Source organism: Oryctolagus cuniculus, chromosome X, assembly GCF_051225735.1.
Source record: "Oryctolagus cuniculus isolate XC-2025 breed Fujian yellow rabbit chromosome X, ASM5122573v1, whole genome shotgun sequence".
Classification (NCBI taxonomy): domain Eukaryota; kingdom Metazoa; phylum Chordata; class Mammalia; order Lagomorpha; family Leporidae; genus Oryctolagus; species Oryctolagus cuniculus.
The window spans coordinates 48,399,131-48,412,984 of record NC_142888.1 but is presented as its reverse complement, the minus strand read 5'-3'; positions in this window follow the sequence as shown (position 1 = coordinate 48,412,984).

Genomic DNA, 13,854 nt, shown 5'->3' with positions numbered 1-13,854 from the left:
CTAGCCCGCGGATGCAGGACTCCAGTCTCTCTCGGCCCCCGCCATCAGGGTCTTTGTCTCCCATCTCCGGCCCTTTCTCCCCGCCCCTCCTTGCCTCTTTGCTTATAACTTGGCTCAATCCCATAGCTCAGACCCTCCCGGTCCGACCCACTCCTAAATCGGACCGCAGCACGCCTACTCGTGTGCTAATGTCTCCCCCTGCTGCTATGCCGTCACATTGCGGGCGCCTGGGCCAAATGGTGAGCTCCTACCCGCCCCCCCCCAGGCTCTGGAACGCCAGACCTGGGACAGGCGTGGCCTTGACAAGAAACCGCCGCCCGGTATGCAAACGAAGGCACAGAGCTAGGAGAAATATCTGGGTTTGGGGGTGGCTTTGAGGCTGCCGAGGCAGCTATTAAGTCATCCCTGGGGAGGATTAGGTGAGCAACATTCCCGAAGTGTTCTGCCATTTATATGTTGTCTCATGTCTGTGATCTCACTTCATAGGAGACCGAGGTACCCGATCTTCTAACGATCTCGGTAGCCGTAGGGGACAATGGCAGGGGAAAAGCCTCCACAGACAGCGCCTTAAGGGTGAGATGATTCTGGATAGGCAGGAAAGGGCAGACTAGGATCTCCCAGCTCCCACTGCAACCTTGCATTGGGATGTAAGCAAAAAAAAAAAAAAAAGAAAAAAGAGGAGCCGAACAAGGGGCAAGGACCCACCACCGGTCTAACTAGGACATAAAAAACCTGAAGAGAGAAACGACACTTCTGTTTACTGAGTGCCTATTGTTGTGCCAAGAGCCACACTGGGTGCTCTCCCTTTCCTAAAACTTTGACATGAGTTCTGCTGTCTTCCCATTTTACCTGCCAGGAAGACTGAGGCTCAGGGAGAAGTGACTCATCTGAGATCACTGAGCTGATCCGTGGTGGAAGCAGGATCTGACTTCTGATGTATGAGAGCACTCGAGAAAGGTCGTAGAGAAATGGAATTAAAGAGAGGTTTATGGGGCCAGCGTTGTGGTGTGGTGAGTGAGGCCTCCACCTGCGAGACCAGTGTCCCACAGGAGCACGGCTTTGTGTCCCAGCTGCTCCGCTTCCAATGCAGCTCCCCTGCTAATGCGCCTGGGAGGGCACAGATGCTTGAGCCCCTGCCATCCATGTGGAAAACCTGGATGATGTTCCTGGCTCCTGGCTTCAGCCTGGCCCTGCCCCAGCTGTTGCAGTCATCTACAGAGTAAATCAGTGGATGGAAGATCTCTCTCTCTCTGTAACTCTAACTTTCAAATACAAAAATAAATCTTGAAAAAAAGAGAGTGGTTTCTTTTGTTGCAAAAAGTTTTTTTAAATCCAAGCATAGTCTTTTTTATAATGCACATTTTTCCATAAACTATAAAAAAAAAGTTTGATTTGCTGATGTATTCGAAAGAGCAACAGAGAGGGGAAGGGAGGGAGGGAGGGAGGGAGAGAAAGAGAGAGAGAGAGACTGTATCTACTGGTTCACTCCTTAAATGGCCACAACCTCTGGGGCTGGGCCAGGCTGAAGCCAGGAGCCAGGAACTCCATGTGAGTGGCAGAGACCCAAGCACTTGGGCCATCCTCCACTGCCCTCCCGGGCGCATTAGCAGGAAGTCGGATTGGAAGTGGAGGGGCTAGGACTCCGCATGGGATGCTGGCTTCCCAAACGATAGCTCAACCTGCTACACCAAGGGACATTCAAGGCCCTTTTATGACTGGATGGGGAGGATGGGGGTGGGGGTGGGGGGAGATATGAAGCCAGGAAGCCAGACCTGGGAAACAAAGGGAGACAGGAGCAGTTCCTGAGCGTGCCAGCACCTAATCCTGGGCAGGGACCGTGGTGGGGCAAGTGAGGAGGAATTCTGTGCCAGGGCCTGCTGCACACACTGATCGCCCCTGCCCACAGCACAGCCTTTCTGCCCCAACCTGCCCTTGCCAAGCACAGGAGTCCCAGGAACAAGACTGAGCCTAGTTCTTGCTACAACCAACGACCAGCGAGTGACTCCAAGTTCCTGCATCTTGATCCTGTGTGGATCCGGCTCAGGAGGGAAATGGACTCCTACTAGCAGTCACCACTCCCCCCACCCTCACCAAGCCTTTCACAGTGGCAGCCATAGCTTGGAGCAGTCAAGTGCATCCCGAGAGGAGCCCCAGCCAGCGCTGCCCACGAGGAATGCCAAGCACCAAAGAAATCAGCATAGAGGAGGCGCCTGCGCCAAGGGATACAGAACAGCTGGCAATGGCAGGAAGCCTCGGGCGGGGTGCAGCCTCCAGAGCTCAGCTTGGCACACCCGCGGGAGGCAGGGTGGTAGGAACTGTGGCGGCATGCATTTCGCTGGGGGCGGGGGGGGGTACCTCCGTCTCTTTGGGCGGAGTCACGTCCCCTGCGTTTGTTCCAGTGATAGTCCCTCCTGCCCAGAGCCATGGCGAGGGGTGAATGAGAGAATGCACAAAAAAGGACTTAGCAGCATGCCTGGCCCCACTGCGGGGCTTACGGAATGGAAATTCTTATTCTTCCCGGGGCCTCCCACACAGACACCCTCACTCCCCTCGCACAGGCAGGCTTTGTGTGCCATACGCACCAACTTCCATTCTTTCTCCCTCATTCACTCAAGCAGCACCTGGTGTCAGGCCTGGGTCCTGGCCTCATGTTCACTGTCATCCTTGTCCTGGACCTCTCCCTTCCTGCTCGGCACTCAGAGACACAGAGAGGTGAGGTAACTCACTCAAGGTCACACAGCAAGGAAGTAGTCATGTCAGGTACAGCCAGAGCCAACACTCAAAGAGCCCGAATCCTAACCCCTCTCCTCTCCACTGGCTGTCATCTCTGGCTCCTCCCCCTGTCTCCTGTCTGTCCCCTAGGAGAGACAGGCTGTCTCTGCCCGCACCCTCCTCAGGGATATACACACAGGGCCAGGGAGCGCTACCACTTCTCAAGCACCCCTAGCTGCCACTAGTGCTGGGTACTGTCACCTGCTGCTGTAGGTATCTTTGTTTCATTCTCAACATACCCCTGAGGTTACTGTTTATAGACTGGTTTCAGAGATGACAAAGCGGAAGCTCCAGGCTCAGGCTGGCTTCGTGCCCTGTCCCCGCCAACCTCCGCCTGCAAAACTCTCTCTGCTTGGCCAACTAAATCCCCTCCCCTGCACACCCCTCCCCCCACTCTCCTGCTCTTTCCTCTGCCCAGCTGGGGTTCATGTTGCGCTCAGGCTGCCCTCCCTTCACCACGAACACCTTGCTTTGCCCAAGTCACTCCATCTCTGGGTCAGCCACAGGGCAAACCCAGGGTGGGGCCTAGCCCTCCCACTCTTCCTCCTTCCCTCTCCTGGCTGCACACCCCCTCTCCCCCGGGGGGGGGTGGACTAATTCAAAACTACCCCAGGTGGGTAAGCTCCGGAAGTCTGGCTTTGCTACAGCCATGATAATCCCCAGGAGCTGAGGACAGAGAGGGAGTGGTCCCACCGGCCAAAGGTTCAGCCAGCCCCTCCCCCTGCCCGCCCCAGCTGCAAGCCTGGTTTATGGATGTTTGCACAGAGATCTCCTCTACCTGCCAGGTGCCGCCCTGACTCCTGCATCAGGTTGATGGCAGGATGACACCAGGGATGGGAGGAGCCCCCTCTGTCCCTCCCTCTCTCTTTATCCTCTCCTTGTTGCTATGTACCCCTACCCTGGTCTCCTGGACACCTGTCTCCAACTCTCAGACCCCACACATGCCTGCCTCTGCCCGTGCCCAGAGCCTGGAGCAGGGCACGTGACAAACGGAGCAGGGCTCAGTGTGCCTAGCAGGTGGATAGCACTCTAAACTGCAGTTGGGACCCTGTGTTCTGTGGTCTCGGCTGGGCTTCCTCTGGCGGCCCCCCCTCCACGCCCATCCTCTGTGCTCTCTGGTGCAGCAGGAGGCAGCCCCAGTCTGGGGTGGGTGGGGGAAGCATGCAGCACCCGGGGCCCAGCCCACCTGTTGCTCCCTCACTCTGGTTACCTGCGGAATGCACAAGGAGGGGCCGGCCATTCGTCACTGTCAGGGGCTCAGGAATTCTGCGGAGGGGAGAAGCAGCTGTCCCCACCTGTCACCGGCTCCAGCCCAGCTCCCCTATCTCAAGTAGGCTTGCGAGAGAGGGGAACGCCAGCCCCGTCCCACGGCTGGCTCTGTAGGGAACATGCTGAACGCACCAGGGAATGAAGTCCCCGTGGAGGAGCACCCCCAAGCTGAACAAGCATGGGGGTACCCCGAGGAGCAGAGGGAAGGGGAAGCTGTGCTCTCATCTCTCCAGCCCTCCTAGCTCCCCTGTCCCCGCAGGCCTAAGCCAGCCTCCTACCTCCCACCTCACCAGGAAGGCTGAAGGGTCAGTTTCTTGGGCTCTCCTGATAACCCCAGGCCTACTGGGACAGAGGGAGAGAGAGAGAGAGGTAGGCTAGGAGCCCCTGGGGACATGCTGATAAGAGACCAGACCCAGCTGTCCAGATAATCCCTGGCAGAATTATGGCAGCCTGGCCCATCGACCCTCCAGCTGCCCCCCAGAGCTAAGCCAGCCAGGGTGAGCTGGAACCTCCCCTCCCCCATTGGCCGTCTAGTCCAGCTTCAATCAGAAAGGCCCCAGGGCATCTGGCTGAGTGCACGTCCCCCAGTGATGGCCCAGTTTCTTTCTAGGCCTTCAGACTCCCCACCTTCCCCAAGGCTGCGCTAGGGTCCTGGGAGAAGCGGACGCTGTGACAGACCCTGACTGACAAACCACCCAGCATCTTCCTGGTCAGGAAGCCAGTCCTCCAGGGGAACATAAATCTCCCTGGTCTGGCTTGTTTTTCTTTCACAATCCCTTCTCCGGGACACAAAGCAGAGCCTATGGCAGCCCCTTGCCTCAACTGGGAGGGCTGGGGGTGTGGGGAGGGAGGAATTTTCCTCCTTGGGATCCGTGTCCTGGGCAGAAGCACCAGAAACCGGAAGTGAGGGGAGCTTCTGATCTAAGAGTGCCTGACGGGATCACGGATTCAAAGACTGCGGAGGGAGGTGCTGGGACCCAAGGTGGTGGGAAACCGAGGTCTAGGCAGAACGTTGAATCCAAGAGGTGGAGTTCCCAAGGCAAACTTTCCTCTCCCTAGTCCCTCCCTATTCCTCAAACTCTGTCGACCCCTAGTGGCCATCTCAGGACTTGCAGCCCAAAAACTGACCCTCCCAGGAGCCGGGCTCCCAACAATGCCACAACTTCCAGGGACTAGCCTGAGTAGAGCTAAACCAGAAATACCCTCATTCCCCAACCCCCCTCCCCCTCCCAATCTATCCAAGCCTGTCTTCACACCCACCTCCTCTGGGCAGCCTTTTGGAAGGGCCCTAGCCCATAGACTGCCAGTAGTCACTACCTGGATTTGTATAATTTGTGTATCTCAGTCCTCCCACTAGATACTAGCATGGACGTATCTAACTACTGAGCGCTTCTCCTTCCGCTTCGGCATCAAGACCAAGCCTAGGCGTGAGCACCTAGGGGGCGCTCTATAAAAGCGAATGGCGATCATAGTGGTGGTGGTGGTGGTCGCGATGACAGTTACCATTGAGTGAACCACATTCCAACATCCGAAACTTCTCAAGCACCAACGAGAGGCCTCAAGTGGAAAATTCCACACCTTGCCCTCATTTGACGGATAGCAGTCAAAATGCAGGTGTGCTAAAAATTGTTGTAGAATATTCCCTTCAGGCTATATGTATAAAGTGTGCATGAAACATGGATGAATTTCATGTTCAGACTTAGATCCCGTCCCCAAGATATCTCATTATGTATATGCAAATATTCCAGAATCCAAAAAGCCCCAAATCCCAAATACTTCTGGTCCCAAGCATTTTGGATAAGGGGCCGCCCTATCTATATTTTGTATCTCTTCCCTTATGCAGAATTCATCAACAAAACTGGTGCTCTTAAAAGTCAAGTGACTTAAATAACCCGAATCTCTCCCAGGAATCATCAGTGGGTCAATTCAGTTCACAAGCACTGCTGGGGCTTCCCGAGGGAGGGGGTGGAGTGGGGTCTGGCAGGAGCCTAGACCTGAGCCTTAAAGTGACAAGAAAGATGCTGAGTTACTTCCGTCACTCCATGTTGGGTCCCAGGGCAGCAAGCACCTTTGAGTAGAGGGCCTGCCCCACCCTGGGCATTACTCTTGGCCATGGCTTCCCTAAGATATTTGGCTTCTCTCTAGCAGGGTCACCTTGGAGGAAACTGGAGCATGGTCCCTTTTGCCTCACCCCTTCTCCAAGTGGGCCACACAACAGACTTTCCCTTTCAGTCAGTTCTTCATAGTCCTTGGTTTGAAGAGGATCTGCTCAAGTTAGAAAGGGTAAGATCCAGGGCCAATGTTTTGGTGTAGTAGGATAAGCCGCCGCCTGCAGTGCCGGCATCCCATATAGGTACCAGGTCGAGTCCCGGCTGCTCCACTTCCAATCCAGCTCCCTGCTGATGGTCTGGGAAAACAGTAGAAGATGGCCCAAGTCCTTGGGCCTCTGCACCCACGTGGGAGACCTGGAAGAAGCTCCTGGTTCCTGGCTTTGGATCAGTCCAGATCCAGCCATTGTGGCAATTTGGGGAGTGAACCAGTGGATGGAAGATTCTCTCTCTCTCTTTCTCCCTCTCTGTAACTCTACATCGCAAAGAAAGAAAAAGGGCAAGAGACAAGATCCTGCCATGGTGGGGGGCAAGGTGGTCCATGCCCCCACCCCACCCCACCCCCGTTTCCCCTGCCGGCCCTTACACTTGGATGCAACAATGCTCTGGCTTGGAGCTGAGTGTCCTGGCAAGCAGGCAGCCAGCTTGCTGGCCCAGGCACATTCTGCAAGGAGAAGCGCCTGCGGGTTTTGTGCTGGACTTTCTATACGCACTTTATTAAGGGATTTACGGCCCTGGTGCATGATTGGTAACACCTGCTTTTAAAAAGGTACACACTGAAATCTTACCACGGCCTGGCGCTAAGGCCCAGGCCCCTGCGACCGAGCTTACCAATACAACAGCAAATCTTGGTGCAGCCAGCAGGGCCTCCCAAGTGCTCACTGATGGACAGGAGTGCCGGAGTCTTGCTCTCAGGAGTGTACATGCCTTCGCCAGGTAACCTTAACCCTTAACCCCAGCCCCTCGCTCACCCTCCAGGGGCTGACGACCTGTGCCCAGGGCTGGTTGATTGCTAAGGCTGCTGGGGGTGCACGCACCCTACCACACAGCATATGCACACCCCAGGAGCTCATGAGGGCCAGTGGGCTCCCACACTTCCCCCTAGCACACAGCACACCTCGCAGATTCAGAAAGAATATCCCCAGGAGCCTGGCCTGGAAGGCTTGCTGGCCGGCATGCTCTCCTAATCCCACCCTCCCACCCCCCAAGGTACACCTTGCAAGGAGTTAGGACTCTGCATCAGTGGTGCCTGGATGGATGACATTGAAGGGACACGTGCCACCCTATACCAGTCAGCAGAGAGCTGTGCACGGGGCGGGTGAGCCACAGTCCCCAGTAGCCTACAGTGCTCACAATGACAAGCTGGGAGTCTGTTCCGGATAGTCATGGTGAGGGTTAAATGGAGCTAATCTATGGGAAGCATTTAGTGCCACGGAAGGGGTAGCCTGGATTAGCTGCCTTTTTGACCTCTTGGAATATTTATGAGGCATTTGTATTTCAGCTCCACTTTGCATATTCATCTCCGTTACCTTTGTGGGTTTTTTTCTTATTAACTCAGAAGGATAATGTATGGAGTAAGAATGTTAATTTTTTTTTTTGCTCGAACTAGTCTGGATTTGGAGCACAGGTCATGTTTATTGTGTTACTTCTATTCAGATCACTTCTTATGTATAACAACTTTATAAAGACATAATTTATAGAGGTTGGCGCTGTAGCACAGCAGGTAAAGCCGCCACCTGCCGTGCCGGCATCCCATATAAGCACTGATTCCAGTCCCGGCTGTTCCACTTCCAATCTAGCTCTCTATGGTGACCTGGGGAAGCAGTAGAAGATGGACCAAGTCCTTGGGCCCTTGCACCCATGTGGGAGACCCGAAAGAAGCTCCTGGCTCCTGGCTCCTGGCTTCAGATCGGTGCAGCTCCAGCCGTTACATCCATTTGGAGAGTGAACCAATGATTGGCAGAGTCTCTCTCCCTTTCTCTCTGTCTCTCCCTCTATGTAACTCTGTCTTCAAATAAAGAAATAAATCTTTTTTTTAAAAAAAGATATCATTTATATACCCTAAAACTGGCCCCTTCCAGGTATGCAGATCTGTAAGTTTCTAGTCCATGTGGATAGCTGTGTGGTCATTATCGTGTTGTGTACACGTACATGTCGGCGCCATCCCCACTCACATCCATCAGCAATCACTGTCCAGTCCTGCTTCTCCCTCTCTCTGCCCAGCCCCAGCAACTGCTAACCAACTTCATGTCTCAATGCATTTGTAGATTGTGGATCCTTGGTGTACATGAACTCATGCACCACGTGGCCTTTTGGGACTGGCTTCTTTCACTTAGCCTCATGTTGTTGAGGTTCATTCATGGCGTGGCATATGTCGGGAGAGTTTGTTCCTTTTGTGAGTCACCTAATATCCCATTAGATGAACACGCCATGTGATGTTTATGCATTCACCGCTTAGTGCCGCCGTGAACATGTGTGTACATGCGCATTGTGTGGATGTGGGGATGTGGTTACCGTTCTCCGGCTGAGCCACCTGCTGACTCCATGGTGAACTTTTTTCCCAACTGCAAACTGTCTTGCAAAGCGGCTGTACTGTTTTACTTCCCCACCCATAATGTGCAAGGGTTTCTGTTCTCCCACACACTCCCAGGCGCTTGGTATTTTCTGTCTTTTTGGTTATAGTTAACCTAGGGCATATCAACTGGTATCTCACTATGGTTTTGGTTTGTATTTCCTGATAATTAATGATGCTGAGAATGTGTTCACTTGCCTATTGCCCATTTGTATATCTTCCATGGAGAAATGTCTGTTCAGATGTTGTACAAACTTGGAGGTTATTTTTAACTGGGTTATTTTATATTTATATTTTATACACATATACATTTTTATATTTATTTATTATATTTTAACTGGCTTATTTTTAAAATTGCTATCACTTTTCTTACAATTTATTTTTAAACATTTATTTATTTGAAAGACAGAGTTATAGAGAGAGAGGAAGAGCAACAGAGAGAGAGAGAGAGAGAGAGAGATCTTCCATCCACTGGTTCACCCCTCAAATGGCTACAATGACCAGAGATGGGTCAAGCTGAAGCCAAGAGCCAGAAGCTTCATCTGGGCCTTCCACATAGGTGCAGGGGCCCAAGTACTTCAGCCATCTTCCACTGCTTTCCCAGGCACATTAGCAGGGAGCTGGATAGGAATTAGAACAGCCAGGACTTGAACCAGCACCCATACAGGATGTTGGTGCTGCAGGAGACTGCTTAATCCACTATGCCACAGTGCTGACCCCTAAAAATGTGTTTATTTATTTGAAATACAGAATTACAGAGAGAGAGAGAGAGAGATCTTCCAATCACTGAATCACTCCGTGGGTGGCCAAAACGACCTGAACTGGGCTGATCCAAAGCCAGGAGCCAGGAGCTTCTTCCGGTATCCCACTTGGGTGCAGGGATACAAACATTTGTGCTACCCTTTACTGTTTTCCCAGGCCATTAGCAGAGAGCTGGATCGAAAGAGGAGCAGCTGGGTCACGAACTGGCACCCATATGGGATGCTGGCACTGCTTTACCCACTACACCGCAGTGCCGGCCCCATGTGTCTGTCTTTTCTAAGAGTGCTTGTCACAGGATTTAGGATTCGTGCAGATGATCCAGGATGAGCTCTTCATCTCAGGATCAGGATCTCATCTGCGAAATAGCCTTCTCACAAACAAGATAATAGCGATGGGTTCCGGAGTTTTGGCAATGGCCATATTTTTGTTTGGTGGCTACCCTTGAGCTCACTAGAGTAGATTACTACATTCCACACCCCATGCTAAGCACTTTATGTACAGTAAAGTACCACAGTCCCCTGAGCTGTTGCTATGACAATCGCTTCTTTCCAATGAGGTTAGATTGACTTGGGTTTCAATTCTATCTCTGGCTCTTATTACCCACGTGAGTTTCCTGAGCTTCTGTTTGCTCTATGATAAACTGGGGGAGAAAACATCTATTCCTTCACCAAATGCATACTATGTGCACCTGTCAGGGGGCTGTGCAAATTTTTTAAATTTATTTTTTATTTTTTTAAAGATTTTTATTTATTTATTTGAGAGGTAGAATTACAGACAGTGAGAGGGAGAGACAAAGAGGTCTTCTTTTCATTGGTTCACTCCCCAAATGGCTGCAATGGCTGGAGCTGAGCCAATCCGAAGCCAGGAGCCAGGAGCTTTTTCCAGGTCTCCCACATGGGTTCAGGGGCCCAAGGTCTTGGGCCATCTTCTATTGCTTTCCCAGGCCATAACAGAGAGCTGGATTGGAAGAGGAGCAGCTGGTACTAGAACCGGAACCCATATGGCGCCGGCCCTGGATTTTATTTCTAAAGACTTATCTAGCTACTTGAAAGGCATAGTGACAGAGATGGAGAGGGACAGCCAGAGAGAGAGAGAGAAAGAGAGATATTCCATCTAGTAGTTCACTCCCCAAATGGTTACAACAGCCTGGACTGTGCCAGACCAAAACCAGGAGCCAGGAACTCTATCCTCCATCTCCGACATGGGTGGCAGGGGCTCAATTATTTGGTCCATCTTCCACTACTTTCCCAGGCTCATTAGCAGGGAGCTGGATCAGAAGCAAAATTCTACTGTGCTCCGATAAGGGGATGCTGGTGTTACAGGTGGTGGCATAACCTGCTTCTCCACAATCCCGGCAATCTGATATGCAGATTGAATTTCCTGGCATGTGCTACATGCTTGGCAAAGAGTGGCTACTATTATTATTTTGTAGTTGCAGTTCTGAGAGAGAGAAGGAGGAAATGACCATTTTTTAAACTTTTATTTAATGAATATAAATTTCCAAAGTACAGCTTATGGATTACAATGGCTCCCCCCCCCCCCATAACTTCCCTCCCACCCGCAACCCTCCCCTTTCCCGCTCCCTCTCCCCTTCCATTCACATCAAGATTCAGGAAATGACCATTACATTACATTTGTATGGAGGACAAGACGAAGTTCCAAACACCTAGAATGATGCAAATGTCAGAGAGATGATGGCACAGGGAGGCAAAGAAAGGCCAGGATCTTCTCGCCAGGTCACAGAGAAGCCACCAACTGCAGGCACAGGCTCATGTCTTCACCTGAATTTACAGAAGGCGAACACACGAGGGCGTGCGCTCCCCGCCACAGGGGGGCCTCAGAGCTGCCTCTGGTCCTAGCTGTCTCTCTCTCTCTCTCTCTCTTTCTCTCTCTCTCATCTCTGGGCAGCAGGCTCAGGGCCTATGACTGTGCAGGAGGCTGAGAGAAGGAGGAGATGGAGGGGAGGAAGAGGATTCTCTCTGGTGTCTGCAAGAACATATACCTGACATCAACCCAAAGGGAAGTGCAAAAGGGATGCTTGGATCAGTTTAGCAAATTTCAATGAGATGGGGCAAGGACAAAGTCACATTGCAGGGGACATTGAAGTGTGTGGAAAATACACACAGTGAAACTCAGTATCTCTAGACGGTCAGTCTGTGGGAAAGGCTGAGTTGGTTTCTCCAGGAAGGAAGGCCCTACGAAATCAAGCCAGTTCTGAGATTAAGAACCTCAAGGAGCTTCTATGACCCAAAGAGCCTGGTTTCAACTTCAGAAGTAAAGGGAGCAAGGATGGCCCCAGGATGCAGCAGCTATGGAGTCAGGACAGCGGGCATACATACACTTGCTGTCAGTAGGACCCTGGGCAACTCCGAGTTCGTCTCATCTTTCTTTCTTTCTTTCTTTCTTTTTTTTTTTTTTACAAAACAGTTTAAATATTATGCATTAGGCAGGTCAACTTATTCCACCCACCCTGGTGAGGGGAAGAAAGAGCCCACTCCCACAGAACTACCTCACTTGACAGGCTGTTTCTAGCAGCAATAAGTATCTTAAACAACTATCACAAAGTGTCTAGTTTGGTTCTTCAAATGGGAAAGTCACACATTTTAGAAGTAAATATAGTTTAAATTGTGAATTGGGTATAATTTGAACCTAATGAACCATGCAGGAGGCAAGGGTTAATAAACCAATGTGCTTTGAATTTGTTCAAGTACTGGTATTTCTGTATATAAAGATATAGCATATATAACAGCTATCATGAGAAGTGAAAAAATATTTTCCCCCCAAAAATGAGAATATTAAAACTAAGTTAAAATACAATAAAGTAGTTAGTATTCCACACAGCATAAAATTCGACAAGACAAATCAAAGTTTACATGTCCCAGTTGACCATGTGTGAAAATGCAAAGCAGGTATTAAAACCAATATTATGTCCAATATTTAAAACCAGTTTGTAATTGGGGGAACATCTAAATCCTTAATTAAAAACCACAAATGAAGTGAAAGCTTTAAACTGGTACACACTGTTCACACCTATATTTCTTTTTTCTTTCTTTCTTTCTTTTTTTTTTTTTTTTTTTTTTTTTTTTGACAGGGAGAGTGGATAGTGAGAGAGAGAGACAAAGAGAACTGGTGCCTATATGGGATACCAGCATTGCAGGCGGTGGCTTTACCTGCTATGCCACAGCGCCAGCCCCAAACAGTTTATTTTTGACAGATGTGAAGAAACAAGTCTTTTCAACAAATGATGTTGGGAAAGCGAGGTATCCACATGCAAAAGCATGAAATTGAACACTTACCTCATACCACCTACGAAAGTGAACTAAAAATGTACCAAATACATACACATACGAGCTAAAATTATATAACTCTTAACAGAAAGCATAGTACATCTTTATGGAATTGGATTTGGCAATGGTTTCTGAATGTGACACTAAAAGCCCAAACAAGAGAAAAAAGAGATTAATTGGACTTCATTAAAATTAAAACCTTTCTGGATCAAAAAATATCAAGAGAGTGAAAAGACAGCCCATAGAGTTGGAGGAAATATTTGCAAATCACGTATACCTGTTAACAATCTATTCAGAATATATGAAGAACTCGTCCATGTCAAGGAAACAAATCTTACTTTTAAAAATATTTATTTATTTATCTGAGAGGCAGAGTTACGGAGAGAGAGAGACAGAAGAGAGAATCTTCCATCTGCTGGTTCACTCCCCAAATGGCTGCAATGGCAAGGGCTGGGCCAGGTTGAATTCAAGAGCCAGGAGCTTCTTCAGTATCTCCCACATGTGTGCAGGGGCCCAAGAACTTGAGCCATCTTCTACTGCCCTCCCAAGTGCATTAGTAGGGAGCTGGGTTGGAAGTGGAGCAGCCAGGACTCGAACCAGCACCCATATGGGATGCCAGTGCTGCAGGCCTGTGACAATCTTCTATGCCACAACACTAGCCCCCAAAATCTTATTTTTAAATGAACTAAAACTATTAAGATGATAAGTTTATGTTATATGTATTTTGTCCTAGTTTTATTTTCTAAATCAAAGAAATAAAATCTCCAATAAAACAAAAAGCTATGTAATAAAGGGAAATGGTTGTGTAATAAACTACTTAACTTTGACAGGAACTACATGCACATGGCCAAACTAGTGCCACCACAGTTTATTTTCAACTTTTAAAATCAACTTACAAAGAAGTCGTGGAATATTTTGTTATGCTTATAGAAATATTATCAATCCCAAAAATTAACAGTACAGGGAGCGGGTGTTCTGACACAATGGGCAAAATCCTTGTTTGCATGCCTGCATATATGGGAGTGCCAGTTCGAGTCCTGGCTACTCTGCTTTTGATCCAACTTCCTGCTAAAGCATTCTGAGA